This window comes from Penaeus chinensis, chromosome 18, assembly GCF_019202785.1.
Source record: "Penaeus chinensis breed Huanghai No. 1 chromosome 18, ASM1920278v2, whole genome shotgun sequence".
Lineage (NCBI taxonomy): Eukaryota > Metazoa > Arthropoda > Malacostraca > Decapoda > Penaeidae > Penaeus > Penaeus chinensis.
Window position 1 is genome coordinate 32,003,960 of NC_061836.1, and position 7,500 is coordinate 32,011,459.

At 34.6% G+C, this 7,500-nt stretch overlaps 1 protein-coding gene across 6 annotated transcripts in view; it reads right to left on the reverse strand.

Moving 5' to 3' along the window:
• Nucleotides 1-5,272: 5,272 nt before the first annotated feature.
• The window catches only part of LOC125034811, a 37,055-nt gene continuing 34,827 nt past the window's right edge, over nucleotides 5,273-7,500 (reverse strand). For all 6 annotated transcript variants that reach the window (XM_047626804.1, XM_047626803.1, XM_047626802.1 and 3 more), the window contains one exon: nucleotides 5,273-7,500. This exon is cut by the window's right edge and continues 1,149 nt beyond it. The gene's annotated coding sequence lies outside the window, so the exon portion shown is untranslated.

Sequence of the window (7,500 nt, forward strand, 5' to 3'; positions counted from 1 at the left end):
GGAAACGTAGACGCAGAATGAAAAGTAGTACCAGGGTTGTGGTGAACATCTTATTATTACGTAACATTTCGAAGAATTACATCTCCATCATCAGACTAGAAATAATGAACATAAAAACATTAGTAGATAAAAAAGAAACAGCGACAAAGATAGTTCTTAACATAAACAATAATAAATGGGTAACAAAATGTAACAAAAAGAAAAGGGTTAGAAATAATGTTTAAGAGGAAGCGACATACCTAAAGAAGTGAGAACTGCATGTTACGATAATTGCATTACACCGTAAACAATTGAATGGCTGTGCTGTTATTGAGATCGGGTTTCATCCTGTCGCTGTACAAGGATTCTGAGATGATAAGGTCGAGTCTATTAGATGTTGTGGACATAATTTTGATATCATTGGGAGTAAAATGGTGATCTGTGTGTGAATGCTGGCAGACAGCTGAAAAGGGGTTGCTCAGTGGTAGGCTAGTTCTTATAGATTTAACCATATGTTCAAGTATTCTATATTTGAACCATAGTGTAGATGATCCAATATACCTAGCATTACATCTAGGACAATTCAAAATATATGCAATATTTGAACATGGTTCTGGAGGCATTCTCTTCTCACGTGATTGTATACAATTAGTGAAGCTTACATTTCCGAGATACGGTAATTTTATGTACTTGGTTTCTTTGGGAGCAGTATGTATTTTTTTTTTTTTTTGTGGATGGGCATTGTTTATTGTCTAAGAATGATCTAAAAGTTTTGTAAAAAAAAACGTCAGGGTATACGTTGCCTTTGAAATAATTAAGAACTTTATTTCATTGTCAAATTGAATCTAGGTGGATCATATGTTAAATGCTTTGCTGATTAGAGTGGTGATACTGTTAATTTTATATTTCATAGGTGAGAAACTTGAATTGTTCATTCCAAAACCAGTGAACGTAGGCTTTCTGTAAACTCTAGAAGAAAGGCGTCCGTTTTCTTTGAATACCAGTGTATCAAGAAAGGGAAGTTGGGGCGTTTTCTGCACACGCCACAAACGTTAATCCAGTATTAAAGTTTAAGATGGATCTCTAATGCACATGCGCATTGGCAGCGTGCAGGATTAAATTTAATCAACTTCCGAACCAGGCTTTACTTTTGAACTCAAAATGGTGGTGGCAGGCTAAAAATGAGGGGGGGGGGGTAAAGTGGGGTAAATTTGTTCCATATCAATAAAATCCAAACTGTCTCACCGATTGTCTTTCATAATTGCATATTTTGTTAATTTTAGTATTCTACATCTTTAGTATAAAATTTGTGGAAATTCTCTTTCGAAATTTGCCTTAGTTTCCTCCCCCCCCCCCCAAAAAAAAAAAAAGCTCGCATCAATCTCTTAGGATTTTATCGATGTTTATGCTGTGTTTTTTATTGCAAAGTGTGCAGCAGTGTGGGCCAATAGTGTTACACAAGAAACGTATGTTGTAAAAAGCTTATTGTGGGGGGCATCTGGGAATTTCCACAAATTTTACACCAAAGATTTAGAATGCTAAATTGAATAAAATACCCAATTTTGAAGAAAATCGGTAAGACCGTTTGGATTTTATTGATATGAAACAAATTTACCCCCTTCACCACCCCCCCCCCCTTTTTAGCCTGCCACCACCATATTGGAAAGAAAAACGAAAAGAAAATCTCAGAGAATTCCAGAGTTTACGAAGACAAAAAGGCGATCTTATTTCCAGGTTGGAAAAACATTCCCAATTTATGCAATATATTAATTGAATAAAAAAGAAAGCTTTTAATAACATCGCAATTAGCTTTCAAATTCAAAGAAAAAAAATGCGTGGACATTTGTTATCATGATCCTCGCTAGTAACAACCTAACAAATTTAAGTTTGTGCGATCACACACGAACAAGAGCTCTCGGAGAAATCTCCCATGAATATTAATTGATATTACGAGCATCTCTTTTTTGTTTGACGCCTTCACTTCGGTTGTCTGTAATATTTATAGGCTATTTGAAGCCATTTATATAGTTTAATTTTTACTGTCACATACATATCGGGAGGGTGCAATACTAGACTAGCATATATGTATATATGTTTTTCCTCTGTAGCAAACGTTTCCTTATCAACATTAGCGTATGATATGAAACTTGTAGAGGATGAATGCCATTACACAGATACCTGCTTTTTCATGTAAAACAGCAGATTCACTGATAATCGTATTGACTCGTGCGCCTGGCAGTGTGACTTGCATCTTCAGTGCAAGTACTGTGGATTTGGATTAACTTTAATCAGGAATTAACTTTTATGATGCATACAAACGACGCCTTTTGTTTTCCTGTTCTGTTTCACACGTAAACTTAATGTTTGGATGTTGTTCATTCAGATAAGATAAATTGAAAGAAACATGTCATCAATACACCTTTTGTTGAATATTGGTTTGAAATTACCTGGGAAGTTTTTCAACCATTTATATTCATGATGGCTTAAGAAAGCGTTGGCATAACTTGGGCCAAGAGGTAAACCCATAGCAATGCCGGCTATTTAAGTATATAGTTGGTTATCAAAAGCAAAAACAGAATCTCTTGTGGCAACATTCAAAAAGGAATTAAACTGTTTTCTGTTCGGACAAAAATGGATTTATCTGATATGGGGTCTGAGATTAACTGTGTAGTTTCTAACAAAGGAACGTTAATGAACAAAGATTCAACGTCAAAGCTGGCCATTCCTGTTGAATCTTCAATGCTAAGTTATTTGAATTCTTTCACGGATTCCAAAGTGTTGGCAGCGGTGTACTCATTTGTGGTTAAGGGTTGGATGATTTGGACTAGGAATATAGCAAGATTATAATTAAATGTATTAATTGAGGATATGATAGGCCTAAGAGTGTACCAATCTTGTGAACTTTGGGGAGGCCATATAAACATCCGGGTCTAGAACCAGAAACAAAAATGGAATTATATGTGGCTTCGTTGATGGTTTCTTTTAGAGGCCATACTATTTAATTTATCTTTAACTTTGAGGAGGTGGCTGGCTAGGTCGACATTTAGAAGTAGTAGAAGAAATACAACGTATTTCCCTTTGTCTGGTCTAGTTGTTGCAATGTTTTCATCATCTTTTAAATTTTGAAGAACCTTGGTATGTTGTTTTGTGGGGTCTAGGTCTTTCTGTGCATACATTCTCTACAATGCTGTACATACATATTGTTAGCAAGTGCAGATATTTTGTTGAAAACTTAACTGTAACTATTTTATATTTTTTTGGCATATGACAGATCTCTCGAAATTAACAAAAAAATTGCCATGACATAATTTTCGGGTTCGTAGACTAAAATCCAAACCAAGTGATTATGCATCGGCCTTATTCACGCCAATGCCCATTTTTTTTTTTTTTTTTTTTTTTTTAACTCAGAAGGATTTCTTCAAAATAAGACGGTCTTCTCTCTACATTTATATTTATGAATGTAGAAAGGCATTTAAAATCAAAGAAACTGTCTTTTGATTTTAAGCCAAGGACATGGTTATTAGTTTCTGCTTTGTCTTTTGATATCACAGTCAATTAGTTTGAAAAGCCATGATTTATTGATGTTTGTTGAAAGGAAGGACTTTTCATATAGTTTGAATCTGAAGAAATTCTACTACGGTTTACAGAAAACCTACTTTCATTGGTTTGGGAAATATTTAAGTTTCTCACCCATGAAATATAAAATTAACAGTATCATCATTCTAATTAATAGAGCATTTAACATATGCTTCACCTGGATCTAGTTTGACAGGGAATTTAATTACAATGATACCCTGACTTTTTTTTTTTTTTTCTTTTTGCACAACTCTTAGATCATTCGTAGATAATAAATTATGTCCATCCACAAAATAAATCATACTGCTTCTAAAGAAACGAAGTACATAACTTTTTAAGCTTCACCATTCATAAAAAAATCGTTCCCACAAATCAATTTCAACATGGTTATTGTTAACCCTTATAATATCAACTCTTTGTTTAAGAAGAGAATGTCTCTGCCTTCAGAACTATATTCATATATGGTATATATATTTAATTGACCCAGATAATCCTACGTATAATGGATCATCTACACAATGGTTCAAACATGGAATACTTGAACATATGGTTAATTCCGACAGGAATTAGCCTACCTCTGAGCAGATCTTCCTTCTGAGCTGTCCACCAGCATTCACACAAATCATCATTTCACGCACAATGATTTAAGAATTCTGTCCACAACATCTAACAGACTCGACCATATCATCTCAGAATCTTGTATATCTACAAGATGAAATCCGAGCTCAACAGCAGTACAGTCATTCAATCGTTTACGGTGTATTGCAATAACCGTAACAAGCAGTTCTCACTTGTTTAGGTAATATTATGTTACCCATTCATATTGTTTATTTTAAGAACTATTTTTATCGTTGTTTCTTTTTTTATGTTTTTATGTTTATTATTCCTAGTCTGATGATGGTGATGTAATTCCTCGAAACATTATGTAATAATCAAGATATTCACCACAACCCTGCTTCTAATTTACATGTATATACATACACATATGTGTATGCATATACATATACATACACATGTGTATAAGCCAACAGAGAGTGAAGGAAGTGTGTTTGACTTTTAGAGAGTTTCAGAGAAAAGAGAAAGTATATTTTTGTGTAGATGCATATATTCTGTATATATATATATTTTTTTTTTTTTTTTTTTTTTTTTTAATCAAAATCTTACGCTTCTCAGGTACATGTTTTTTTTTCTTCAGAAATTAACTTGAACTCATTGCATCTTTATTTTGATATTTTGATGTGATAACTTCCCCATAATATAAACATTTCTTTATTTTGGAATACAAATTATTTTTACCTGTGAGTACATAAACATTCATAACCCATTTTGTCTATCTGGTTCAGTATTTTTGGTACTTCATTTTTTTTCACTTATTTTGAGTCTTAAATTTCCCCCTTTCCGTATGTAGAGGCTGCCCCTTATTGTTCATACTAAGTTCATACGTCATGATTATTTTACATATCTTAACTATAATTTCTAGACCTGTTTCACTAAATCATTCACAAATACAGTTGTTCACTTACCTTCAGATTCCTTATCATCCAGAATTATTTTTTCCTAACCAAAAGCTCTTCACTTTCTTATAACATACTGAATTTGAATATAAAATATAATCACACGATTCAGTTTCAAAAAAAATCTTTCCTCTTTTTTTCAGTCGAAGGCAAATCTGCTTGAAGAAATCTACATATAACAAGGATGAAGAAACCGGGATACATGGGCTATCAAAATTTATTTCAGCTCATACTGAACATAAATGTATATGTACAATACATGTCCATTTTAATGTAAAAAAAGATTACTCGCCTTGACTATTTACGCGACAATTCCGGGTTTCTTTATCAGGGCGTCAGTTCTTGAAAGAGATTTTTTTATAGTAGAGTAAATCGCCAATCAAAAGAAAAAGCCTAAATGAAAAAAAAAAAAGATAAGAAGAAAAAAACTGCAAAGAGAGTATAATGTCTAATCTCATATTACTCTGATAAACACAATTCACGTTAATGAACCGATTTCTCAACAGGGGATCTCGCTGCCGCCGCTTCCAGCACGGTCAAGCTTCGAGGGCTCCAGAAATTGGGAAATATTCTTTGAAACTAAAAACATCAAAACAAAACCCTGCTAATTGCTTAATCAATTAATCCAATTGAAGTTCTTAGTCGATTATATAGTGTTCTTACTTCAAGGTGTGCTATAAAATCATTACCTAATAGATGAAATAGATCTTTAAGTAACTCATTAATCACTCATAAAATAAACAGTATAAGTCTCAAGACAAAGAGTAAAGTGGCCAGCGACGCGAAACAATAAAGAATAAAAACAAAAGAATTAACAATAAAACAAAGATAAACTAACAAGGAAAGGAAATGAAGTGAAAGCTTGTTTAAGAACTGGCTCAGAAAGTATCTACATCGTTAACTGTGCTTTATACAAGGATTAGATAACTGGTGGACTGAGCTACAGGGATTGCCACTTTCAAAGAAGTTCCAAAAAAGGTGTGAAGGAATATCGACAAGGACACCATTATGTAAAATGTTGGTCTCGAGATGCAGTGAACGAGGGAATATCAAGGCATATGTGTGAAAAATGGAGGTTTTGAGCAGAGTCACTGGCGGTGAGGGTTAAGGGGCCACGACGCATACATTCTCAGAGGCACACGTCTTCAGGAGGACGAGGAGGCTTCAGAAAACACAAAAATGCTCTGAGGGGCGAATAATTCTCTGTGTGTGTGTGGGGGGGGGGGGGGGGGGATCTAAGGGGAAGCAATGCTCTGTGGGGAAACCATTCTCTGAGGAGGAAAAAAAAAAAAAAAAAATGTTTGAGGGGAACCATTCTTTTAAGGGAATTCGAGAGGGTGGTCTTTACATGAACGGGAACTGGTTTTGTGAAGGTGATCGATCAAAAAAACAGATGATATGCTGTAAAAAAAAAAAGGTTGATTTATAGTTTCAATAATGCAAAGGAATATCCGCTGTGGTACCAGTGTACAAGACACCACTAAATCAAAATTAAAATATTAACTTTCATCTCCTTATGGTAAAAAAAACCAAGAGACATAAAAAGTTGTGATTGTTTACAGAGAAGCAACAGCAGTAGATACAAAGACCAAGAGAAAAGCGATAAAATTCTCAAGGTACAAGGTATGGCTCGGTATAATACAGTGATATGTGGTTTAGTACAGACGGAGTGTGAGAGGTTAAGGATTAGCCTGTGTTTGCATCCTAAGTGTGGGTGGGTGGGGGTGGGGGGTGGAGGCTGAGTCTAAGGGCATGTCGGTTTATGGAAATGGTTCAGAGGAATTAGCAAACATAACAAGCAAAATAGGTATCACATTTTATCTTTTTGTTTTCATACGCACTCACACACTCACACACATGCATGGGAAAAAACGTGTTGTGTACACGTGTGCATCTGTGAACATATTTTCGGACATATATGCTTGTTCATAACCCCATAACTCACTGAAGCTATATTCAGCTCACCAAACTAGGCAGTGACTGAAAACTGTATGTCAAAACATTTTTTTTTTTTTTTTATCAATTTGATTTACACCAAAACTCTTCACCCTGTCATTCATGCAAATGTCTGTCTTTATTTCATGACGATATCTCGTTTTGAACTTTTACATATTGAGCTGATAGCAATTTATTGTATAAGTCATCACAGACCTCGGGGAGGTTAACAAATGGGGATAATACTGCAGGGAACCAAATCTTTAAGACGAGACGAACCTGGTGACTACTCACAAATACAGCATTTTGTCTCAACACATCCATCTGAAGAATCCGTTTCACTACACGTTACTCTGTTTCAGTTATTTGCTTCTCTTGCACTGTGATATGCAAGAACTTAAGGCTACTATAGCAAATACCTATGGGTTAACTACAGATATTTAGGTTGCAAAAAAGTCTACCGAAACACTGTAGGCCTATCAACGGCTAAACATCA